At 41.6% G+C, this 27,723-nt stretch overlaps 1 protein-coding gene across 8 annotated transcripts in view; it reads right to left on the bottom strand.

The window, feature by feature from the left end:
* Nrf1 (nuclear respiratory factor 1) overlaps window positions 1–27,723 on the bottom strand; it is a 104,173-nt gene that overhangs the window by 68,503 nt on the left and 7,947 nt on the right. The window lies entirely within an intron of this gene.

The following is a 27,723-nucleotide window of genomic DNA, read 5'->3' as shown; positions in this document are numbered from 1 at the left end:
GATACAAGGTGTGTGTATCAACAAACAAACACACATGCATTTATTTATTTATTTATTTATTTATTTATTTATTTATTTATTTATTTATTTATAAGGCAGGGTTTCTCTGCATAGCCCTGGCTGTTCTGGAACTCACTCTGAGGCCAGGCTGGCCTCGAACTCAGAAATCCAAGTTTCCTGGATGGAAGAGCGAGTAAGTTGTGAGATACAAGGTGTGTGTATCAACAAACAAACACACATGCATTTATTTATTTATTTATTTATTTATTTATAAGGCAGGGTTTCTCTGCATAGCCCTGGCTGTTCTGGAACTCACTCTGAGGCCAGGCTGGCCTCGAACTCAGAAATCCACCACTGCCCAGCAAATAAATACTTTCTTATATATCAACAATGAACAGGTAGAATTTGGAATTAAACATAGCTACACGTCTATCAATGCCTCCTAAAAGTGAAATTTCAAGGTATAAATCAAAATATGTACAGGAACTACATGAAGGTGGAGAGAAGCAACTAAAATGTTATAGCTACAGTGCGTCTTAGGCTGGGTCTTAGGTTACTGCTATCCAGTCTTAGGTGTCTGCTGAAGGCCAGTGAACATATCCCCTGCAATAAATAGGAGATGCTGTAAAGTCGTTACACATTTTTATTTGTATTTCAAATAGACAGATAAAACTGTATGTATTTATCATATATGGCACTCTATTTGAAAATTATATACACATCACAGAACAGAGAAATATAGCCAATTAAATATGCATTACCTCACATAGGTATTATTTAGGGAATGAAACATTTAACAAAGGGGTATGCAGTGTATCAAGGGCAGGAGACATTTAGGAAACCCTTGTACCTTTAATCCCAGCACTTGGAAGGCAGAGGCAGGCAGATTTCTGAGTTCAAGGCCAGCCTGGTCTACAGAGTGAGTTCCAAGACAGCCAGGGCTACACAGAGAAACCTTGTCTCAAAAAACAAAACAAAACAAAAACAAAAAAACCTCAAACAAACAAAAAAGAAAACCCTTGTACCATCTATTAATTTTGTTGTGCACTTAAAGCTGTTCTATTTGAAACTAGATTTTTTGGGTTTTGAAATTTAGACACACACTACACCATGGTAAATAAACTAGTCACAAAGGCAAATCCTGTATGAGTCCATTTGGGTTTTATCTTCTTTATGTGTGTATGTGTATGATGGGGCAGTGGTGCTGCAGCTTGCCTGGAGAGGTCAGGTCTCTCCTTCTGCCTGGGTTCTGGGGATTTCATGGCAAATGCTCTTACCTGGTGAACCATCTCCCCAGCCTGTAGTCCATCTGTATAAAATAATTAGTCTATAGAAAAGTAGCTACCAGGGCAAGAGAAATGGCTCAGCAAGTTAAGAGCACTGGCTGCTCTTCCAGAGGACCTGGATTCAATTCCCAGAACCCACATGGCAGCTCACAACTATCTGTAACTCCAGGGGGAATCTAACACCTTCATACAGACATACACACAGGTAAGACACCAATATACATGAACTAAAAAGAAATAAAATTGTTTTAATAAGAAAAAAGAGAAAAAACACAAAATAGCTGCCAGGGGCTGAGTGCAAGCAGGTAAGGATGCATGAGTTCTGCAGATTGGGCATACAAGAGCATACATGTACTTAGATTACTACTGTGCAACAACAAAGATTTATTGTTAGGTACACTCTACCACAATGTGAAAGTTAAAATCATCATCCCTCACCCCATTGTAACTTCCTCTGAATAAAAAAATAAATAAGTACTCTCATAGCACAATAAAACTAAGTCCTTACCTTTATTTTTTTTTTTTTAAAAACAGTACATTATTTGACAACTATTAAAAATAAATTCTTGACATTTCTGGTGGCTGTGGCAATGTAAGGAGAGGATGGCTGGCTCTGAAGGAACAAGAATGGTATTTAGCAAAGCACTTGGATCTACCACAAAATGGCTCCCAACCTTTGAGCTACATGGTGAAGACTAGGCATAAGAAGAGTGTCTCACATTCTGGGGTTGTGGCTGTGCTTTGTGCAAGTCACATGTGATCCAAATGGTTATGATCGAGATGCAACTCTTAAGACTCAGAATTTTTTTTAAAGATTCTTGACAGAAAAAAAAAAAGAAAGCTGTGAAGTTTGTGCACACTTTGTAAGTATACAAATTTCATAAACTGCGAAAGTTTCTAGAGTAAACATACTAAGAAAATATATAGACATCTGACATATATTTGAAGTTATGATTGAGGGTTGAAGGTTTGGGCTGGAGAGATGGCTCAGTGGTTAAGAGCACTGACTGCTCTTCCAGAGGTTCTGAGTTCAATTCCCAGCAACCATAGGGTGGGTCACAACCATCTGTAATGGGATCTGATGCCCTCTTCTGGTGTGTCTGAAGACAGCTGCAGTATACTCATATATATAAAATAAATACATCTTTTAAAACAAAAGTTGAAGGTTTGACTTGTATGGTAACATCACCTCTCCTCACACAATATTACTACAACACTAAAGAAAGTAAGATTTGATTGTTGTAGTAGTATATAGCACTGCATATCTAGAATTTACAAAAAGAAATGTCAGCCATATATATGCAGAAATATGACCTTTACAATACCTACATGTAGAAAGAATAAGATTATTTATATAAAATTATTCTTTTATACATTTTTAAAGAAAAATGGTGACACGTCTGGTAGGGTTTGTTTTCTATCTGATCTTTGTGTGAAGTTTTTCAAAAACACAAGGGATATATCCTAGCCCTTTGCTGTACTTACCTAAAGTGTAATTTGATATGCCAAGTCACATAACTAAGCACAGTGTATACAAGGAAGATACCAATAAAGTGTCATTTTTCCATTAATTTCACTGTGCTAGTCTGAGACAAATTGCATTTTAGAAATCTGGGTACTTCAAAATTGTTTTTAAATGATTGGGGATTAGATGGCATCTGAACTGCTTTTCAAACGGATCATAATGCTATGTACTTGGCATAATGGATTTCAGTTCTTTGCTCCAGAATGTAGCTTGCAGCATGAATCAATAGGGCTGTCTGCATTTCAGGCTTGTCCCTGCCTGGTGCCTCTTCTCTTCCCACCCCCACCATCCCACAGCCAGTTCTCTAGCCTCTTGAACACTGTAAAAAGCAAAGGCAGAGCATCTGAACCAGAAAGAGAATACTTGCAAATACTGTTTTCTATGTTTTCATGAAACCATAAATAAGTAAGGTCATGTAAGCCAGTTATGAATGGCATACACACATCACTGGATCAGGCTTCCACTTCCTTATTTACAGAAAAAAAATGAAGATGGAAACAGTCCACCACTTCCCTAGGTCAATTTTATCTTAAAATTTATTTGTTTTGGGACAAGTGTGATAGAACACACTTAATCCTTAATTTCAGCACTCTGGAGGCAGAGGCAGGTGGATCTTTGTGAGGTCAGCCTGGTCTGCATAGTGAGCACCTATCTCAAACAAACAAACATTTATTTATTTTATATCATATGTGTAAGTATGTTGCTTGCATGTATGCATGTATGTACCACATGTCTGCTGGTGCCTATGGAAGCCAGAAGAGGGTATTGGATCCCCCTGAAAATAGAATTATGGGCAGTAATGGCCACCATATAGGTGCTGGGAACTGAACCCATATCCCCTGCGAGCGCAACAAGTGCTCCTAATCACTAAGCCATCCCTCCAGCTCCTCTCCCCAGGGAAGTTTTAGTAAAAGTGCTTTAGCTTTTATCCCCAAAGAATCAGATTCTCTGGCAAGCAAAAGTAATGGGAATTGCTAATGGTGAGGGGAAGACATAATGTGCATTTTAAAAGACAGCGCAGACTCTTATCCAGATATCCAGAACCTCTTAGCAAGTTATTTAATGACCACTAAGCCACAATTCTGCCACTGTCTTTTAAGATAATAAGAAGAAAACAGTACGTATTCTCTAAAGGGTGATGTGAGGATTAAATGAATTGACCAACAAAGTCTTGAACCCAGTGCCCAGCACAGAGTGTAATGTTAACTATGATGCAAGCCCACAAGCTGGCGTCTGCCTTTCCTAGCTCACTCCCGAGTCTCACACGCATCGTTCACAGCTCCTCCATTGCTTCACATCTGGACACCTGTTTGAAGCGTTTGACTATATCTGAGACCTTTGTGCTATGACACCACATGTTATATTAATCTGAGCAGGAAACACTGTCTTAGACAAAAAGTGAGAACATAAATGCACTTAGTAAAACTTTGGGTTAGTGTACAAAATGGAGAAGAGAGGGGAGGGAGAAGAGGAGAAAGGAGAGAAGAGGAGAGAGGGGAGGAGAGGAAAGAAGGGAAAGAAGGGAAAGAAGGGGGAACACTGGGAAGTCTTCTGAACCAGAAAAGCAAATGGTGTATCTGTCTATCCCACTACAGACAGTGTTCAGCAAACTACCCAAAACTTGTTTTAATATAATTTCTTCGGGAGTGGAGGCACAACGATGGAGGGTTAACACTGCTCCGCAGAGGACAGTGCAGGTCCCCGGCACTCACAAGCATCTGCACACCCAGGTCCAGGCGTCTCTGAAGCGGCTGGCTTCTCCAGGCTCCCACCACATTCACATGCTCATGCACAGACACTAACTTAGGAAAAATTAGGACACCACAGCAATGACAGTAACCTCCGCCTGCCCAGTGCTAAGGCATAAAGATCCAGACCAGCCTGGGCTGCAGAGTTGAAGGCCAGCTTAGCTGTATCAGCGGTTCCTAAGTTGTAGGTTGTGACCCCTTTGAGTGTCAAATGACCATTTCATAGGGGTCACCTAAGACCATCTGCATATCAGATATTTAAATTATGATTCATAACAGTAGCAAAATTACAGTTATGAAGTAGAAACAAAAATAATTTTATGATTGGGGTCACAACATAAGGAACTGTATAAAGGGTTGCAGCATTAAGAAAGTTGAGAATCACTGGTGTATATAAAATGAGATACTTCCTCAAAAATATGAATGAATGAATGAATGAATGAATGAATGAAACCCTCTATTACCAAACTGTAAGAGGCTGTGAGTTTCTGCTTTTACCTTTGCAGAACCGGAAGACAGTGGCAGAGAACACAGCAGGACTGTCTTAGTTTCTAGCACCCTGCTGACATGACCTCTATACAGTACCTAGGGAGCTGCTGGAATTTGGAGGAGCCAATCATGGGGCTTAAATTCAGTCTAATCCACAGATAATGGATGAGATTAAGTAAAGAGTATTTAAAAAAATCAAAGGAGAAAGAAGATCAGGCCAGAAAATCTAATCAAAGCATAACAAAGTATAAAAGACAGCATTAGTCTAATCAATAGTATTATCATTTCAAAAGAAAAAAATAATCAGCAAGAATGGTCTAAAAATCAGTCCAAGCCAGTGCCCACAGGGAAAGGAGGCTCAAGTTACACTCCTGGATACATCTGAAACCTAAAATTCATCACCAGGTTAGAAATCACGCTCAAAAGTCAATGAAATCTTCCAGACTTAAGTTACTGAATCAAAAAAAAAATTAAATTAGTGAGATGGCATTTATTGACTTATTGCAAGTTTCTTTAATTTGACATGTTGCATGTCTGCAAGTTTCATTTGGTGTCTATGCTCTAGTTTCATCATATGTAAGTGGAAAACATATGGAATCATCGTGAGGCCCAAATGAGTTGCTCTTTGTAAATACCCACTAATGGCGCGTGCATGCAATGATTCACAAGTTCACACACAACGGCAGGTATACAGCTGCCTCAAGTTATACTATGCTTCTTACCTTTTAAAGAAGAAATAATACTTACAGATCACGTTAAGAGTTTTGACCTATATCAAAAAGCAAGTCTTGGGTTGTTTTAAATCTTGGGTCCTTTGGAGATTGGGCAAAATGTGCAAACACCTTCCCAGGGGAGGAAAGGAGCAAGAGAGGAAGAAGAGAGAAGAGAGGAGAGAGGGAGGGGGATGGTGGGAAGAAAGGAAAGAGATTTGCAAACTGTTTTAGGGTTCTTTGACTGTAACCAAATGAAAATCAGAACATTCCAAGACTATACTGTTTCACAGTGGAAGCACTAGATGGTGCCACAACCAAGGGAAAATGTGGAGGATGCACAGGGAATACCAAGCCCTTAAACGTTTTCAACTAGAACACACTTCCACAGAATAGTCAGGGCTGGAGAGGCGGTTCATTGGTTAAGAGCACTTGATGCTGGGGGTTGGGGATTTAGCTCAGTGGTAGAGCTCTTGCCTAGCAAGCACAAGGCCCTGGGTTTGGTCCTCAGCTGTGTTAAAAAAAAAAAAAAAAAAGCACTTGATGCCTTATGGAGGACTCAGGTTATTCCTGGTAGCCTTATGGGGGCTCATAATATCAATAACCCCAGATTCAGGGGATCCAATAGGCACACACACAGCACACATTCATATGTACAGGCAAAAACATTTCTACACAGAAAGTAAATAGTAAAATTTAAATCTTTAAATAATGACCAGTTAGGGTAACCCACTTCACCAAATGCTTTCAAAACATGCCTATTAGCCCGGCAGTGTGGGCTGTAATCCCAGCACTCTGGGAGGCAGAGGCAGGCGGATTTCTGAGTTTGAGGCCAGCCTGGTCTACAGAGTGAGTTCCAGGACAGCCAGGGCTATACAGCGAAACCTTGTCTGGAAAAAATCCAAAAACCAAAAACCAAAAACCAAAAACCAAACCAAACCAAACCAACCAAACAAACAAACAAAAAAGACATGCCTATTCTTCTATAGGCTCTAGACTTTGCCAACTAACAGAACGTTCAGCAGTAACATTTTTGACCTGTCATGTACAAGGTAACAGCCACTACACACCAGAAGTCACTGACCATATTGAAATGTGACTATTGTGACTTAAGGATTAAAGGTTTCAAGTCAATTTAACTTTAGTTTTTGTTAATGTGGTTTTTAGCTTCTATAATGAATTGGGCAGTCTACATTCTATTTTTACTTTGAAAGGACTTGCTTCTAATTATAGGCCACTATATATCATTGTTTCATGTGCTAGTCCAGGGCTCCCAGCACATATGTCTGGAGACAGTGAGAGAGGATGACCTAATCCTGTAGACTTGATGCCCCAGGGAAGAGGGATTCCTGGGTTACAAAATCAAAAGCTTGTATTTCCTATAGAAGATTCTACATACCCAATTTCTTGTGGTAATTTATTCAAAGGCTTAAACCCCTAGGTTAGTTTTAAAATTATGTGTATGTGTGTCTGTACAATGAACATGCATGTGTGTGCTGGTGCCCCCAGAGGTCATGGGTGTGGATGTCAGAACGTCTGAAACTATAGTTCCAAGTGAGGTGTCTGTTGTGGGTACAAGGAACCAAAATCTAGTCCTCTGGAACTCTCCAACAGCTAAGCCATTTCTCTAGGTCCTATAACAACTTTTATTAAAGTATATACTGAAAGACTGAATCAATAAGAAAGTAGGCATTGCCATTTTTTAAAAAAGGAGCAATCCCATTCTAGCAAGAACTGTCAACAGCTTGAGAAAGCACACGGCATGGCACAGAGGTAACAATGAACGCCCAGGCAGTAGACACTGAGCCTAAGGCCTGTCACACCAGATTCTTCAGCAACTTACTACACAAAAACTAAAGTGAATGCTCACCCATCTGTCAGAAGGGAAAGCAATCTTCTACTCTCAATACTACAGTACAGTTTACAGCCAATATCTGTCACAGAACCCTCAATGAAATAGGCAACAATGATAAAAAAAGAATTAGAAAAATGTATTCTTGTCAAGTATGGCAGCATAGGCCTTTAATCCCAGCCCTTGGGAGGCAAAGGCATGTAGATCTCTATGAGTTCCAACCAGCTAGAGCTACATAGTAAGACCCTGCTTCAAAAGAATGATAAGCTGGGCGGTGGTGGCGCACGCCTGTAATCCCAGCACTTGGGAGACAGAGGCAAGCGGATTTCTGAGTTGAGGCCAGCCTGATCTACAGAGTGAGTTCCAGGACAGCCAGGGCTATACAGAGAAACCCTGTCTCCTAAAGAAAAAACAAATGAACAAACAAGAAAGAAAGAATGATAGAAAGAGGTAATAGAGGAAGATAAACCCGAGTTGCCAGAGCTATCTATCCCTTGTTTACAAGGCTGTGGAAGGGAGGATTGGTGTGATCACTTAGTGACTGAGTCCAAAAACAGCAAGCTACTCTGGTTCCTCCAACCTGGTTGGCAAACACAGTGAGTTCCAGGCCAGTCAAGGAGACATAGTAAGATCCTGTCTCAAGAAAGGCAGGGGCAGGAAGGAGAGGAAGAACGGGAAGGAGGGAGGGAAGGAAAGAAGAAAAAGAAAATACATGTCCAAACACATAAATGCTTAAAAAAAGCAGGTGGGTTGCTAAAGCTATAGCTGTTTTCGGAAGGCTGTAGAAGGGAAGTTTGCTGTGATTAAGCAACCTCTCTGTGACTGTGGGTCTGAGTACAGCTGCTTGGCTCTTTTTGTAGAATAATTGTTTGTCTGCAGCTGCTCCCAAATTACCAAAAATCAAATAAGTAGCTATCATGTGATAGCAGGATTAAAGGCTGCCTCAATTTCCATTAAGGAGAAATAGCATAAATGGCCACAAGCACCGCCCCTCCGTCTGAGACCAGCACAAAGGCCACTTTTATTCAGTCTCTGTACACTGTGAGATAGCATTGTGGCCTGGCTGCTTCTGTGGCAGGCCTCAATTCTGCTAGATCTGCCACCACACAATCAACACTCACTGAGAGCTGATTCCTAATTTCTGAGAAACAATTCAATGCTTGCATTTTATTCCCCTGCTCCTTCTCTCCTCTCTCATAAATTCTTTGTTGTTGTTTTGATGGGGTTTTTATTGTTGTTGTTGTTGTTGTTGTTGTTGTTGGTTTGTTTTTTGAGACATGGTTTCATTATGTAGCTCTGCCTGTCCTGGAACTCACTATGTAGATCAGGCCTGCCTTGAACTCACAGAAATCCACCTGCCTCTGTCTCCTGGGTGCTGGGATTAAAGGCACGAGCTACCACAACAATCTCTTTGGGGGTGCAGGTGCGGGTGGGGGTGGGGAGCAGAGTGTCACCATATAAAACAAGTGAGCCTTGTACTCAGGTTAACTCTGAGCACCAGACCTTCCTGACTCAGCATCCCCGTGCTGGAATTATAGGCATAGGCCCAAAGATACTGGCATGACTTTAACTTTTGAGATCATTGAGCCAAGGATTTTTTTTTTCTACATAAAATTAGGAGAGAGCTGGGCGGTGGTGGTGCACGCCTGTAATCCCAGCACTCTGGGAGACAGAGGCAGGCGGATTTCTGAGTTCGAGGCTAGCCTGGTCTACAGAGTGAGTTCCAGGACAGCCAGGACTATACAGAGAAACCCTGTCTCAAAAAAACCAAATCCAAAAAAAACCAAAAACCAAAAAACAAAACAAACAAAAAAAATTAGGAGAGAGATGGCTCAATTAGTACGGTGCTTGTTATAGGAACTGAAACAGAGCGCAGAGCCTCAGGACCCACCCACACACTAGCTGGGCGTGGCAGGCAGCACCTGTGACTATGATCCCCTCCTGGGGACAAGGAGGATAGGGTCTTAGAGGAGTGGGGCTCTGGGGTTGGGAATTCCTGAAGTTCACTGGCCAGTCTGCCTCCCCAGGCGGATGAGCTCCAGGTTCAGTAAGATACCCTATCTCAAAAAATCAGGGAGAGCGGTGGAGGAAGATACCCAAAGTCAACTTTGGGACCACACCCACTGGCAAGTGTGTGAGTGAGTGTGTGTGTGTGTGTGTGTGTGTGTGTGTGTGTGTGTGTGCAAGTGCCTATGTAGCTACAAGCATGTGCAAATATACATGAACAATTACATAAGCCAAACAAAAAATCATGAGAGTGTTATAGATGCCAATGTCATTCATCTGGAATATCTGCAATTCAATCCCTCATTCATTCATTCATTCATTCATTCAACAAATATGAATTCTTGTCAGACATTATAGTATCATTTTACAGTGCATATTTTGAGAAAAACTGTGACCCCCCAGCTCTCACTTTCTATCTTTATTTTAAACATGTCTTATAGAAATAACACATGCTCTTTGGGGTAACTGAGAAAACACAAGTATTGAAAACAAAAAAGCATGAGGTCCTGGGTCCAAATCGATACAAACCCCAAGAGAAAACAAAATAAAAAACTAAAAGCATCTTAAATCACTACTGAGAACACTTTTGCCGGTCTGCTGTGTGTCCTCATAGTTTGTCTCTTCTCTAATAGTTACACTTACTGTCTTTATGTGTATGGGTATTTGGCCTGCATCTATGTATGTATGAGTACCTGACACCTGCAAAGGGCAGAGGAAGGCATCAGATCCTGGGACTGAAGTTACAAATGGTTGTGAGTGGCCATGTGGGTGCTAGGAAATGAGGCCGGGTGCTCTGGAAGAGCAGCCAGGGCTCTTATCTGCTGAGCCATCTCTCCAGCCTTTCCTAGTTTCCTAATGGACTGTTTTGAGCTAAAGCTGGCCTATATTGTCTTACTTTCTGTGTGTGTGTGTGTGTGTGTGTGTGTGTGTGTTCCTGGTTCCCTGGGAGGTCAGGAGAAAGACTCAGATCTCTGGAGCTAGTGTTACAGGTGGTTGTGAGTGGAAATTAACTCCAGTCCTTTGTACATATCTTGTGCGTTTTGCATTTGATACAAAGTAAGAAAATTCCTCACATTCTAAATGTTTTGTATCATTCTAAAACTTTTAGCTAGGCCTAGCTTGGTGGCACACACGTGTAATCCCAGCACTTGAGACAGGATGGCAGATTCATCTGAGGCCAGACTGAGATGCACAAAACATCTTCAACAAAAAGCAAACAGGAAAAAAGCTGAGCATATCACTGCAAAGGAGGCACTGTAGGGCCGGAACGTTAAGAGCGCTTGCTGTTCTTGTGGAAGACCCGAGTTTGGTTTCTAGCTCACCACCATCTGTAAATCCAGTTCCAGGAGATCTGAGCCATTTTCTGGCCTTTTGGGGCACCAGGTATGCATAGCTCACAGACATTCAGACAGTCAAAACATCCATGTACATAAAAGTAAACAAACAAATACAACCCTCAAAACTAAACTTATAAGTTACAAGTTTATATTTTTTTAGAAAAGAATGTATAAGTTGGTCAGTGGTGACACATGCCTTTAATGTGACACACTTGAGAGACAGAGATAAGTGGCCTCTGAGTTTGAGGCCAGCCTGGTCTACACAGACCAAGTTCTAGGACATCCAGGGCTACACAGAGAAACTCTGCCTCTAAAATCCATGAAAAGATAAGATGTTACTTAGTTAGGGTTTTTTACTGCTGACCAAAGCAATTTGGGGAAGAAAGGGTTATTTCAGCTTACACTTCCAAGATAATAATAGTATATCACTGAGGGACGATGAACTGGAATAGGGCAGGAACCTGGAGGCAAGAGGCATGGAGGGGTGCTACGTACTGGCTAGCTCCTTATCATTTGCTCAGCCTCCTTTATTATAGAACAAAGGACCACCAGGCCAGGGGTAGCACCACCTACAGTAGGCTGGGTTCTCCCCATCAACCACTAATTAATAAATACCCTACAGCTGAATCCTATGAAGGCATTTTCTCTCAATTTAGGTTCCCTCCTTTCAGATGACTCTAGCTTTTGTCAAGCTAACATAAAACTATCCAGTACAACTGACCTCTTGACAACTTGACACAAACATTAACGGTTAATCCACAACCTTTCCTTTCTCATTCATCCCCCAGGACTCACATTAAAAATATGAATAACTTTAAAAATCCTTTACAAATTCAAGCACATTCAGTCCTTTTAAAATACCCAAGCTCTTTTAAAATCCAGTGTCTTTGAAAATTCAAAGTCTCAAAACTGTGGGCTCCTATAAGGTCAAAAATAAATACTTCTTACTTTAAGAGAAAAGAACCAAGGCAGAGTCACAATCAAAGCAAAGCAAAATTCCCAAAGTGTAATTAACTTAACACCCAATGTCTGGGATTCACACCTCAATCTTCTGACCCCTTCTAAGGGTTGGGTCATTTTTCCGGCACGGTCCTCTTCAGCACACGGAGCTTGTCTTCTAAGCTCTGGCAGGCTCCACTCCAAGAGTGTGGCTGTTCTTAGTGGTCATCCCTACGCCTGGTCGTGCTACTGGCATCTCCAAAATGCAGGGGTCTCGCTGCAACTGGGCTGCACGGTCACCATAGATAGGCTCTCTTGATGGTGCCAAGCCTCAGCTTCTCTGAATGACCCCCTTCAATCCTGGGCCTTCAAGTGCTGCCGAGGCTGCACCTTCACCATTGGCCTCTCCCAGTACCAAGCCTCCGCTTTTATTTTCTTTCTTTCTTCTTTTTTTTTTTTTGGTTTTTTTGGGGATTTTTTTTTTCCGAGACAGGGTTTCTCTGTGTAGCCCTGGCTGTCCTGGAACTCACTCTGTAGACCAGACTGGCCTCGAACTCAGAAATCCACCTGCCTCTGCCTCCCAAGTGCTGGGATTACAGGCGTGCGCTGCCACCACCACCACTGCCCGGCAGCCTCAGCTTTTCTTCATGACCCCTTCGTGCCTTCAAACCCAGTACCACCTGGGTAACTCTTACACTACCAAGTTCAGAAGAGGTACAAGCTAGTCCTCCTCTGAAACAGCTTCTGTGCACTGACTCAGAAAGCACTTCCCAGAAGACTTCACCTCATTGATGCTGGTCTCCACTTCATCACTGCTAATTTATCAGCTCCAGCTGATCAACAACTATCCCACTTTGTTCTGGTGTCTTGTTAATCACAGCTGATTCCTCAGCCCCAGATATCCAGAACCACAGACTCTTAATTCAAACTAGCAAATGGCCCCGATAATCTTTAAATTTCTCTCTGAAATATCACAAGCCAGGCCTCCATCTTCTGCATTGCCCTCAATATTCTGATCTCCCAGGTTCCTATAAAGCAGCTCATCAAGCACTGAACACTCCAAGGCTTTTCTTATATAAACTTCGACCAGTTTGTATAAACTTCCACCTTCCACTATCCTTCCCAAAACAACATGTCAGGTCTGTCGCAGCAACACCGCATAATCCTCATATCAACTTGTTTTAGTTAGGGTTGCTACTGCTGTGATGAAATCCATGACCAAAACAAATTGGGGAAGAAAGGGTTTATTTCAGCTTATACTTCCAGATATCTGAAGGGATCACGAGGAAAGTCCACCAGCACAGGAATAGCAGCACCCACAATGGGCTGGGACCTCCCCTATCAATCTCTAAGAAAATACGCTACAGCTGAATCTTATGGAAGCATTTTCCTTCTTTTAGATGACTAGTTTAAGTCAAGCTGACATAAAAATTGCCAACATACTTTCCTATTCCTGATAATCGGGTAGTTCCAACTTTTACCATTAAACACACACGCGCGCGCGCGCGCACACACACACACACACACACACACACACACACACACACACACACACGATTTCCAGCGAGCTAGCGAATGAGAAGGGCCAGCTCTGTGGATTAAGGACTGTGTCATTAAGCCTGATGATGGCTTGGATCAAGGCCCGGATTCTACATGGTAAAAGCAGAGGAATCATAACAAGTGTCCTCTGTCCCCCACATGCATGTCATAGCACACACAGGCACATACAAAATGAGTAAATGTTAAAAAAATAAATACAATAAACGTTTTTCAAAATAATGAAAATAGACGGGCAGTGGTGGTGCATGCCTTTAATCCCAGCACTTGAGAGGTAGAGGCAGGCGGATTTCGGAGTTCAAGGCCAGCCTGGTCTACAGAGTGAGTTCCAGGACAGCCAGGGCTACACAGAGAAACCCTGTCTAACAAACAAACAAAAAACAAAATAATGAAAATATCACATGCCTAAAACTGTGAGCAAAAGGCGGAGGGTTGATTATAGTTAGCATGGCTTGGAACAGGGCAAAGGAAGACAGAATCTCCTGTACAGTCAGTGTGCACTCTCCATGGCTTTCTGGCTTATCAAAGTAAACAGCAGGCTGATAAAAACTGATTGGGAAATCTGTAGCCATTCACTTCACCTCCCCACACACTGTCTTCTTATATTTATTAGCAGTCGGACACAACTGCTCACAGGTTGTCCCTTAACCAGAGACAAATCTAAAAACATCTAAAGCCTTGGAGAACATCTAGACTTCTCATTCTAAAGATTAGCTTCCAGAAAGGCTGAGTTGAATTATACAAAATCATACTTCTAGTTGGCAGCAAAATCCAAATTCACACTTCCTTCCTCCCAACCAAGTACTCCCTCTGTCCCACAGACCAGCACTGCACTGGAGCACAGCTGTGTACTGTTCTTTGTTTGGGCTCCTTGACTGATATTTAACTATCGTAAACATAGTAAAGCCAAATGTTTGGTTTTTTTTTTAAATTGAGAATTTAATGAATCTCTATTTAAAATGACACACAGTGGAGTGACTGTTCAAACTGCCCCTGCAGTCACCCATCTCCATGCTCTAGTGACTGTCCTGTTTCTCCCAGCCTTAGCCCACTCCAACCACCACTGTCTCACAAGGACAGCTACTTGAGGATGGATACCCTAAAAGTGAGGCCTCTTATCCAAACGAACAAATGTGACTGACACACAACCTGTAAACCCAGCGTTTAGGAGGGAGAGGCAAGATAATCACTCTAAGATTTAGACCAGCTTGGTGTGCACAGCAAGTTCTACATCAGCTGAGACTACATACTGAGACTGTTTCCAAAAGCAGAGAAACAAGCAGGAGACGACTCATTAAGAGCACTCATTGTTTTTGTAGAAGACAAGTTTGATTCCCAGAATCCACAAGGTAGCTCACAATCTTCTCTAACTCTAACTCAAACCCAATGCCCTCTTCTGGCCTTTGTGGGTACTGCAACACATGGTGGCAAAAACAGCCATACATATAAAATAAAAATAATCAACTTTTTTTTAAAAAGGGAAGAAGAGCCAGGTGGTAGCACACACCCTTAGTCCCAGCACTTGGGAGGCAGAGGCAGGTGGATTTCTGAGTTCGAGGCCAGCCTGCTCTACAGAGTGAGTTCCAGGACAGTCAGGGCTATACAGAGAAACCCTGTCTCGAAGACAAACCAACCCAAACAAACAAACAAACAAACAAAAAAGAGCACTGACTGCTCTTCCAGAAGTCCTGAGTTCAATTTCCAGCAACCACATGCTGGCTCACAACCATCTATAATGTGATCCAATGCCTCTTCTGATATGTCTGAAGACAGCAACAGTGTACTCATATACATAAAACCAATAAATAAAAAACAAACGAATGCTGGGCAGTGGTGGCGCAAGCCTTTAGTCCCAGCACTTGGGAGACAGAGGTAGGTGGATTTCTGAGTTCAAGGCCAGACTGGTCTAAAGAGTGAGTTCCAGGACAGCCAGGGCTACACAGAGAAACCCTGTCTTGGTAAAAACAACAACAAAAAACCCAACAACAATCACCAACTAAAAAAACGAACAAACAAAACAGGGGTGGAGACATAAAAGGCATGAGGCTAATTTTTTCTAATAAATAATTTGGCTTACAACTATTATTTGTAACCATACCAATATGCAAAAAAAATTAACCTGATTTATTTTTATGAAGGACAGATGAGGGCATCGGATCTCTTAGTAATAAGGGGAGTTGTAAGCTAACCCGTGCATGCTGGGAAGCAAACTCAGCTACTCTGAAGGAGCAGGAGTGTACCACTTTACCTAGAATTCTTACAGTACAAACGTCCTGCAGATTGTTGTTTTTATAAATCTAGGAACAAGGAAACAAAAACTAACATGTAAAACCAGGAACAAGCCACCAATCTACAATATGTATACCGAACACTCGAAAACTTGTCTTCACGCACAGGAGCAGGATATACGGAGGGTCTGAGTGACGGCAAAGCAGTGAGAAGTGAGGGGAAGAAAGGAAAGGCTGGTGGAATGGTAGGCTTTGCAAAGGACCTTGGACTTCACTGACAGAGAAGCTCTCTGAAATGGATATGCAAGCCATGCTGTAGGGAGCAGCGGGGTCCAGGATGGTAAGCTTCTGAGGGAAGTATCACCTGTGGAGCACCCAATGGGTTCGTCTGGGGAGCTAGATAGTGGGAGTCTGTCTCAGACACTGGGCAAAGTTGCTGCTGTCATTCTAACTTCTCAGTGGTGCCTGATAGAAAAGATCCCTTCCTAACACAAGAATGAACAAAGGTACAGAGAAATTTCTACTATTACAAGTTGTAAAACTGCTTGCAATTTACAAGATTTAATTTATTCATTAAATATTTATTCATAAATATTTAGAAGAGGTGCTGGACACCTGGATCAGCAGTCAAGAGTGCATACTGCTCTTGCAGAAGACCCAAGTTCTGTCCCCAGAACCTGCATCAGGAACTCACAACCTGTAATTACAGAGGTTTGACTGTGGCCTTTGGCATCTGCAGAGACATCTGCATTTGAATGAAGATACCCAAACAGACATGCATATATACGCATTAAATATAAAATAACAAGTCTGTTCTTAAAATGAGATAAGACATTAGTTTTCTTAAAATCTAGTAAGCAGTACCAGTGAGAACAGTATAACCTGGTCTAGCCAAGGATTTCAGGTCTGCAGTGACCCCAAGCATGCATGCCTCACTGTCCCAGGCATTGCTAAAGAAGGTGAGGTGTGGAATAGCTATGTGGTGTTTGGCAACACTCTAGTTGTGGGCAGAATGGGCAGACTGAGGCTAGAGGCAAGCTAGTCAGGTGACTAGTTCAAGGATCCTGGAGGCATGAATTAAGACAAGGAAGATAGAGTTGGGTGTGGTGGCCCATGCTTTGAATTCTAGCACTGGAGAGGCAGAGGCAGAGACAGATGGATCTCTGTAACTTGGAGGCTACCCTGATCTATACTGCCAGCTCAGGCCAGCCAGGGCTGCATAGGGAAACCCTGTAAAAATGTAAAACAAAACCAAACAAGAAGCCCCAAGATGTGTGAGTGATGACCAAAGGGACTTAGTGAAAAAGCAGACAGATGTGTGAAGATTGAGGAAAGTCAGGACTCCACTCTTGGCTGGGTTAGGGTGGTCCTTAGCCAGACTACAAACAAGAAAGGGAAGCACAGATTGTGGAGGAAGACAATAGTTTGCTTGCTTTGTTTCTTTCTTTCTTTGTTTCTTTTTTTAAATTCTTTATTTTTTTGGTTTTTTGAAACAGGGTTTCTCTGTGTAGCTCTGGCTGTCCTGGAACTCAGAAATCCGCCTGAGTCGGCCTCCCAAGAGCTGGAATTACAGGCATGTGCCATGGCAACAGTAGCTTTCTGTAGGCCCTGTCACAAAAGACACTCAGGTTTGAAACTTGGGGAAAGTCTATATGAATGTAGAAGTACTGGACTCATTAACAGAAGCTAGTAAACGGAGCAGGAGAACAAAACTTACTGAGAATAAAAACAAAGGAAGACAATAAAAGAAGCAACCCCAATCACGGGGCTCACATCCTTAGAACACTTGGGATGCTGAGTCAGGAGCACAGCCAAGGGCTACAGGCCTGCCTGGGCTAAAGAATGATTGATACCTGCTTCAAAAACAAATCAAATAAAATAAAGATTGAGAAGATAAAACTCTAAAAGCCAAGTGTGGTTGAATATGCCTTTAATCTCATGACCAAAAGGCAGAGGCATTCAAATCTCTGTGAATTTAAGACCATCCTGGTCTATTTGGTGAGTTCCAGGCCAGCCAGGGCTACATAGTGACCTAAGCTCAAAAATAAAATAAAATAAAATAAAAATTAAACCAAACCAAATAAATAAACCAAACCAAACAAATAAACCAAAATAAATACACAGCAAAAAAAAAAAAAAAACTCAGGGAACAGTTAAGAGGTCATTAAAGGGTAAGAAAACAAGATGTAACAGGAAAATGAGAAGCAGAAGACAATAGTGTAGTATTACAAAGCCAAAGGGCAAGAGATCAGTAAAGGGAAAAAAAAAAAAAAAAAAAAACAGAGTAACTTACCAAAGGGTCAAACATTCACTAACACTGATGGGGGCCAACCCACCCCTGACTTCCTGGATTTCACATCCTACAGAGGCAGAGGGTAGCAATAAACACATACAATAATTTTAGGCAGAGTAAATACCAAGAAAAGTAATAACGAAACCAAAGTAGTAAGATGAGGGGGACTGGAAGTGAGAGAGGGAGTGTTGTGTGCTGCTCAAAACATCCTTCCTCCAGCTCTCCATTTTTCTGTATGTTATGCATGTGTTTGGTGTCATCTTCTGATTGTTCTCACCCCTCATTCATTGAGGCCGTCTATCAAACTCAGAGCTTGCTGTGTAGCTAGTCTCAGCCAGCTTGCATTGGGCATTCCTTGTCTCCACTCTCTGAGGCTGGTATTACAAGTGGCACCCAGTATTTATTATGGATCTGGGCACCACTCTAGTTCTATGGGGTTCCTAGTGTGAATAGCAGGACAGCAAAAAGGACTCTATGTGGACAGGGGTGGCAGAAGAGACAAAGGAGTGGCAGAAGAGACAACAGAAGCAGCATCCAGGATCAAAACGTGTGGGCTGGGAAAGATCCTTAGACTTTAGAGATGGAAGTCTTTGGAAGACTTTTACCAGTAAAGTTATCATCTATGTTAAGCTTAGATTTCTATCGCTGTGACAATACACTAGCCAAAAAGCACGTTGGGGAGGAAAAGGTTTATCTGGCTTACACTTCTACAGCACTGTTTAAAAAAAAAGATTTACTTATTTATTTTATGCATATGAGTACACTGTAGCTGTACAGATGGCTGTGAGCCACCATGTGTTTGCTGGGATTTGAAATCAGGACCTTTGGAAGAGCAACCAGTGTTCTTGACCGCTGAGCCACCTCTCCAGCCCTCTCCAGCACTGTTAATCGTGAAGGAAGTCAGGACAGACGCTGTGAAGGGGTCTGCTTACTCACCGTGGCTGGCTCAACAAGCTCTTATAGAACCCAGGAGGAATTCCAGCAGCTGGGGAGTGACAGCACTCACAATGGGCTGGGCCCTCCCCCATCATCAATCACTAAGAACACGCCCTAGAGGCTTGCCTACAGACCAATCTTAGGAAGAAGACCTTTTCCTAACTGAGGTTCCTTCCTCTCAGGTAACTTATTTGTGTCACATTGACATATGACTATCCAGCACAATCTAATTTTCTAATTTCTGCATTTAATGGTCACTGTGATGATGTAAAGAAGAGCAGGCTGAAGGAGGGTGAAGAGTGGAATTACTATAAGGCTACTAAAACGTGAATGTGACTTGGATCAGGGAGTAGCAGCAGAGTTGGTGAGACGCTGTCAGGTTTTCAAGTTTTGATGGCAGAGCTGCCAAGATTTCCTGATGATTTGATGAAAGACATAAAAGAACAGTTAAAGTGGGTTTGTCCGTTTTTCTCACTATGCTATTTCTTTCTCTCCTCTTTCTTTCTCTTTCTCTCTCTCTCTCTCTCTCTCTCTCTCTCTCTCTCTCTCTCTCTCTCTCTCTCTTTCTTTTTTCGAGGCAGGGTTTCTCTGTATAGCCCTGGCTGTCCTGGAACTAACTCTGTAGACCAGGCTGGTCTCAAACTCAGAAATCCGCCTGCTTCTGCCTCCCAAGTGCTGGGATTAAAAGTGCGCCACCACCGCTCCGACACTATGCTATTTCTATTTTGAAATACTTTGCTTCTTTTCAGTGACAGGGATTGGAACCATGAGCCCTGCACATGCTAAGTGACCTACCATTAAGCCAGGCACATCTGTAGTCCCAGACTCCCAAAGGTTTTGTTTGGCAGCTCAAAGGACTCAACAGTTATTTTCTGAGCTGGGGGTGAAAGTCACAAGAGTTCAGATGCTAACTTCTAAGGGGAACACTGAGCAGAATGACAGCTGATGGCTTTTTGTAAACAGCTTTGAGAAAAACATTATTTCTGTTCTGTTTCTGAAGACTGTAATTAAGAGTTGCCCTTTTCCCTCGCGGGCCATCAGAAGGAGAGGGTCACCAACAGCTGTACTGGAATGTGGAAATTTTTTTCTTCTTGAGAAAGGCAGTCCTGGAACTTATTCTGTAGACCAGGCTGGCCTTGAACTCAGAAATCCTCCGGCCTCTGCCTCCCAGAGTGCTGGGATTACTGGCGTGCACCACCACCGCCCAGCCAAAAAATGTGTAGCCCAGGCTGGCCTCGACTGCCAGGGCTACACAGAGAAAACCTGTCTCGAAAAAAAAAAAACAAATCCAAAAAAACAAAAAATAAATAAATAAAATGAACCTTTCTAAATAACAAAAAAACAAAACAAAATATTTTCCAAGAATTCCAAACAGTATCAGAAATGTAAATTTGAATTTTCCTTAGTTGATCAAAAGTTAAAATTCCTGCAGAATGTGGTAGACCCCTCATTTAATCCCAGCCCTGAGGAATCCAAGGCAGTTTTTTTATGAATTCTAAGAGCCAGCAGGTCTACATATCAAGTTCCAGGCCAGGCTACATAGTAAGAGCCTTTTTCAAGAAGAAAAAAATTTCCACATTTACTTTGTAATTCATTAAACTGAACTATCTAGGGAAAAATAAATTTAGTATAGCATTAAAATCAAGTCAAAAAGCACAGCAGTCTAAAGGAAAACATGTTTGACTTCTAGATAAGAAAACAGAATGGCAGGCTGTGGGAGTGAAGGCAATGAAGTTGAGAAAGTGACTGATTAAAAAACGCAAATACCACCTAAAATTGAAATTAACAACTCTGTTGTAGAACTGACTTAAAATGCAATAGACCCATAAATCTACAAGGGGTATCAATTTCTAAAATGTTACCCTGGAGGTTTAAAGAAACTTGAACTGCCTACATAATGTTTATATACAGCATTAATTTAAAGAAATACCTAAATTCCCTAGTGACAAGTCAAAGTCTGCAGCTGTTCTGATGAAATATTTTTAAAGGTGTAGTACCCTACATGGGGGGAGATGAAAATTAGAAGACATTTTTCTCATTGACCCTTTACAATTTGCAAAAGGAGGAAAGGAGGCACCAAGTAGACTCTCCCTTGGCCCTGGCCACAATGGGCAGAGATGCTGGCTCTCAGCCCACCACAGCCGCTTGCCCAGCAGTCCTAGCTCATCTGGTCAACTCCCTTTCTCACTGCAGAAATATCTGGAATTAATGTGTTAAGTTCAATTCTGCCAAGACATCATCCATAAGAAAGTACAAACTACAATCTCCACAAGAGCAGAGGTGCAGTGGCGGTGTATAGACCACCTGTGTCACTCTTTGTCACAGTGTCCCTGGCTGTGCATGGCAGGGTGGCAGTCCTGTTGGTCAGAGGAATACCACGGAAGTCCTGAAGGATAAAGTGCTTTATTCAAAGTAAAATGACCACAATATGTTACTAGAATGGTAAAATGCCATTTATTAATTGTAAACATATTGACAGTTCACAGTTCTTTAGTGCTGAATATATGTGACTGTATGGTCTGACTGAGGAGATCAGGACAGCAGATCTGGTCTATCCATCAAAGAGACAAGCTGCAGCTTTCCCACTGTAGCCTTAGTGAGAAAACCACTTCAAACTCCATGCCATCTTCTTTCTCCTCTCTCCTTGAAGTGGCACCCTTTGGCTGATAAAATGCTAACCAAAAGGTGCACAAGAGAAATTAATACAAAGGCACTGCCCTGAAGGAAATCCCAATACAGGCCAGTAATTTGCTTTCCATAGTGACCTCAAGTTGCAAAGATAAAAGTATAAGCAATACATAGTACTCCCACTTAACAGCACAGAAATATCTGCATTGTTTCATTTTCATGGTTTCCCATAAAAACAGACAAACCAACCAACCAATCAACGAACCCCTTAAGATAGTCAAGCATGTGGACCATCATGCCCTTATCATTAGCACTCAGGAGGCAGACGGAGACAGATCTCTGTGAGTTCCAGGACAGCCAGGACTCCATAGAAAGAGCCTGTCTACTGAAAAATAAAATAAAACCAAAATAGTACTTAATATATTTAAAGGGGTCCATATCATCTATTTGGTAAATATGTTTACTAGAAAAATCATATAAAAATATAAAATTGCTTTATTTATTGCTAGTGTATTCATTACGATGGGCACGTGCAGGCATGCGCATGCTAGCATGGAAGGCAGCATTTGGGAGCTGGCTCTCTCCTTCCGCCTGCTTACTGCTTCAGCCGCATAGCTGCATGCTCCAGACTAGCTGGCCAGCAGGCTTCCAGGGCACCCTCTCCTCTCGGCCTACCATCTCACCGCAGCAGCTGGGATGACATGTACATCAGCACATCTGGCTTTTTTAGGCGGGTTCTGGGGCTTGAACTCAGGTCAGAATGATGTGGCTAACAGTTTTACCTATTGAGCTGACTCCCAGACCCTCACAGAAAATTTTAAATATGCGAAGCAGTATCACCTAACCTCTTAGATGCTGCTATATGATGTCTCTATAATAACACACTACCAATATATTTGGTACATTTACCAGGCACATCTCATATGTGACACTTCTTTGTTTTCTTTCCCCTTTCAACAAAATTAGATTACAGCTTTATGTGACTATTTTCCAATTTTACATAATCCATAAATCCAGATGCCTTAAATGAAAACACACTACCACTCTGGAAATCAGTCTGGCAGTTCCTCAGAAAACTGGGAATGATAATTCCGGAGGACCCTGCTATACTACTCCTGGGCATATACCCAGAGGATTCCCCAGCATGTAATAAGGATACATGCTCCACTATGTTCATAGCAGCCCTATTTATAATAGCCAGAAACTGGAAAGAACCCAGATGTCCCTCAACAGAGGAATGGATACAGAAAATATGGTATATATACACAATGGAGTGCTATCCAGCCATTAGAAACAATGAATTCATGAAATTCTTAGACAAATGGATGGAACGAGAGAATGTCATACTAAGTGAGGTAACCTGGTCTCAAAAGAACACACATGGTATGTACTCACTGATAAATGGATATTAGCCTAGAAACTTGGAATACCCAAGACACAATTCACATTATCAAATGATGCCCGAGAAGAAGGAATAAGTGGTCCCAGGCTCTGGGAAGGCTCAGTGCAGCAGCGTAGGGGATTACCAGGACAGGGAAGTGGGAAGGGGTAGACTGGGGAACAGGGGGAGGGAAGAGGGCTTATGGGACTTTTGGGGAGGAGGGATCCAGGAAAGGGAAAATCACTTGAAATGTAAATAAAGAATATATCGAAGAGAAACACACACACACACACACACACACACACACACACACACACACACACGAATTGGAGAAGTATAGAAAAACAAGAAAACCGTTATCTTAGGATGGTGGGTTTACCACTCTTTATCACCCTGTAGACTGGGGGTGTTGCCCGTGTTTAAGGCCCCAGTACTCTCACAGCACTTCCCCTTGGGACTTTGAGCTGGGGGTCTTGTCTTCTGCTTGCAGTCTTTGTGCCTTCAGGCTTTAGCGGGAGCTCACCAAGAGTTTGGGGTTGGCTCCATAGTGAATTCTATGCTAGCCAGGGTGGGGTGGGGGGCTGCGGGGGGAGGGAGGACAGGGCAAGGGGAAAAGGGAAAGGAAAGGGGAAGGGGACAGGAAATAAAGGAAAGGTAGAAAAAGGAAAGACCCTTGTCTTTCCTTGTAGCCTAGGACTTAAGCCAAGGATGATCTGATGATCTTGAATTCCTTCTGCCTCTACCTCCCAAATGATGAGATTACATAGCCATGCCCAACTATTTCTTACACACACACTCTCTCTCTCTCTCCCTCCCTCTCTCCTTTTTTAATCACTCTGTGTGTGTGTGTGTGTGTGTGTGTGTGTGAGAGAGAGAGAGAGAGAGAGAGAGAGAGAGAGAGAGACGTGTTGTAAGTTTGGACATGTGCCACAATGTCCGTGAGGAGGTCATAGGACAGTCTTGGGGAGTTGATTCTCTTCTTTCACGAGGGGACCTAGGGACAATCCAGCTCAGACTTGCACGGCAAGTACTTTTGCCCATTGGTCATCTTACTAGAACTACCATTTTATAATATATTCTTTTCAATATAAAACAAGAAAGTTTAATTTTATTTTTAACTTAGTCAAGGCTTAAGATTTAACTTACAGGTCCTCAACATGTGGCAATGATACAGAATCAACTTAGGACAAAATGCAAAGTTAAAAAGCCCTACAAAATAATGTTTAAGTCAGCAAAACTAGCTGGGTAGAGGTGATGCACACCTTTAAGCCCAGCACTCAGAAGGCAAAGACAGGCAGATCTCTGAGTTCAAGGTTAGCCTGGTCTACAGAGCAAGTTCCAGGACAGTCAGGGTTACACAGAGAAACCTGGTCTCAAAAAAAAACAAAAACAAAAACATAGGGACGGGAGACGGCTCAGCTGTCAGGAATACCAACTGGTCTTCCAGAAGATCTGGGTTCAGTTCCTAGTACTTACATGGCAGCTCACAACTGTCTGTATCTCTAGTTCCAGGTGATCTGACATGCTCACACATACATGCAGGCAAGCCACCAATGCACATAAAATAAAAATAAATAAATCTTAAAAATAAAACAAAACAAAACCAAGTTTAGCAAATTTAGTTTAAAGGCAAAGGATAAAACTTGGGGTCAAGTGTAGCAGTGTCCACTTTTAATCCTGGCACTTAGGGGATGGCAGGTGCAGGTGGATCTGAGTATGATGTCAACATGGTCATACTGAGACCCTGTCTCAACAACAACAAAACTAGTTTACAAGGATATGAAATGGTCAATCCCTTCATTAATATCTATTAAAAGAACAAATCAACATCTCCTGTTTTGAAATGTCTTTATTCAATTTTTACTTTATTTCTATGAGGATGAAATAACAATTTATCCCTTGTAATCATTCTTTTTATAATTAATTTTGTAGATTAACACAGAGTAATGAGTTTCTTTCGTGGAAGCATCTTCACACATACTATACTTTGTTCTCACTAATTCCCTTCCCCCAACCCCTCCTTCCAAGCACTTTTTTGTGAAGAATGAACCCAGGGCCTGCAATACCAGGTTAAGCACTCTGTCACTGAATTACAGCCCTATCCTCTTTTTAAAGAACCAGGCTATTAAAATCCAAAGGATATAAAGATTTATAGTAACCAATGTTTCCTAAAACCAAGTCCCCCCTAACAACAACAACAACAACAACAACAACAACAGAGAGATTGAGGAGGAAGGGGAGGGGTGCACTGTTTACAGTAGAAGCAGCCTCAAGTACTCACTCATCAGGAAAAATAATGGTAGGTTCACATTTCACTTCCTGTGGTCCTTTCTCAAAAGACTAACAAATCAACATAATGACCTACTGAAATTCAAATTGGTGTTTGCTTTCCCGTTGAGCTCCATCCTACTAGAGAAGCCACCTTACACAATTAGGCAAAAAATAGAAGACACTAATTTAATAGAAACCTAACCTGGCTTGAAATATTGACACCGAAGGATTATCAAACTATTTAGCTATTTCATGGTTTGAGGTGCCAAGACATGCTATCTTAAGTTCTATTCGTTCATATCATCGTCACAGCAGCAGTAGAACACCCGCTCTCCACTCAGGCTGCCTGGATGGACTAAGGCTCCCCACCAAACTGTAATGGTGAGTTCTGTCCTGTTTAAATGTTAGAATATCACATTCATTAAATGTCCGTTCTGTTCCTCCTGGGTATGAAGTTTGAGGTCAGTCTCTAAGTGACCATGGGGCTAGATAGGCAGCAGTTAGACTTCCCATCAATGGATCTGTGCAAAACAGGATGAAGACGGAATTCCACTTTGAAGAGATGCTTAGAATCTTTTTACTATGGGTTCCTTAAGTTATACAATATTAGATGGTACCCAGGAAAGCATTTTGTGAGGCTTCTGCAATGATACAGACCAACAGCACTGAATAGAATAAATGCACATTTGCGAAGAAAATTTTAAGCTTTATTCCATTAAACAAAAGTACTTGGAACTGTCTCATTAAAAATATTTCAGGAAGCCAGGCGGTGTGGGCGCACGCCTTTAATCCCAGCACTTGGGAAGCAGAGGCAGGCGGATTTCTGAGCTCGAAGCCAGCCTGGTCTACAGACCAGTTCCAGGACAGCGGAGCTACACGAAGAAACACTGTCTCGAAAAAACAAAAAAAAAAAAAAAGCAAGACAAAAAAAAATTTCAGGAAACTAGGTACACAGTGACACCTTTAATCCTGGCATTCAGGAGACAGAGGAGTTCAAAGCCAGCCCAGTTCAGGGGTGGGGTGGGGTGGGTGTTACCAGAGCAAAGATAAACTGATGACATTAAATACATGGAAACAAATGGAAATGCATGGTCTAAGGTTGTATGCACTGTATTATTCTATATCAAATACGTGTTATGTGAGTCATGTATGTATGTATGCATGTATGTATGCATGCATGCTTAGGAAAGGACCTAAAGCCAAATCTATTGAGCTGGCAAAATTACTATAAAGGCCTTATTACCAAGTCTGAGGTCTTGAGTTAGATCCTTGGCAAATTATGATAGAAAAAACTGTCTTTTGTTGTTCCTACACATGGAATGAATGTGGCAGACACCCCACACACAAATGTAATAATTAAAGAAATTAAAATCTAATACATTAAAATGTTCTCTACATGGCAAGGCTATATTTTCTTTTACTTTTCTACAGTGAATACATATTATATGTACTTTTACATTCAGTATTTATTAATAGACTCAGAATTCATTTTTAAAGTAACTTTTATTTAGAAGAAATTTATAAAGCCAAAAATGAGGGGCAAAACATCAAGAGTCCCAAAATTAGCAATCTACTAGAACATTTTTTACTTAGATTTAGGACCAAAGTCCACTGTAAGTCAAGACTGTTCAGAGATGGTGCATCAAAGCAAACCCTGGTTGATTCTTTGATATATGGGGTTTTTTATATGGAAAATTTATCACTAAGCCTTTTGTTTCATAACTAAAAGAGAAAGGGAGTGGGGAGGGAAGGAGGGAGGGAAGGAGGGAAGGGGGGAAGAAGGGAAGAGCAAGACCTAAAGAACAGACAAAATGTTTTTCTTCTATTTGGATCCTTGCTGTGGATTAGCGCATACAATGAATGGTCCACTTTACAGCAATATGCATGCCCTGTAAACACGAGAAGGAAGCCAGGCACAGGAAGACAGACACCGCGAGTCCTCACCAGCATGCAAGCTGCAGTGGTTACCAGAGGGCTAGTGACATAAGGGATATACCAGCTAACACGTACAAAATACAATTAGGAGTAAGTTCTCATTTTCTATAGCACAGTACAGCAACCATAATTAATAAGTAGGAAAAATATGTTGAAGGTTTACAATACAAAGAAATGATCAAGGAAATGATGTTTGCGGTGCTGAATGTACTAATGAAATACTGTACAGTTTACATTTAAATCAATACAATTACATTCCTGAATAAGTATAATTATGTTAAATTTAAAAGCAATCAACACAAACTAATCAAAAGCTATGTGCCATAAACTTTATCTGTTTAAGATTACCTAACATAACCTTATCTATTACTCCTGTATTTACCAATATTTCTGTAGGACAGCCTATAAACAATATCAAGCAGTATTTATTATGAACATAGCAATCAGAAATGTGAAGATTTAGAGCTAAGGGCACGGCCTACCCATAGAAGACATGTCTAGCAAGGACAATATTCTGGGTTCAATTTTCTAGCACCATTGAATGAATGAATGAGTGAAACTAATTTATAGAAATAACCACCCAGAAACTAGGAAGTGATTA

This window comes from Apodemus sylvaticus, chromosome 2 (assembly GCF_947179515.1).
Source record: "Apodemus sylvaticus chromosome 2, mApoSyl1.1, whole genome shotgun sequence".
Classification (NCBI taxonomy): Eukaryota; Metazoa; Chordata; class Mammalia; order Rodentia; family Muridae; genus Apodemus; species Apodemus sylvaticus.
The sequence above is the reverse complement of the archived record's forward strand: the minus strand, read 5'-3'. Positions and strand labels throughout refer to the sequence as shown.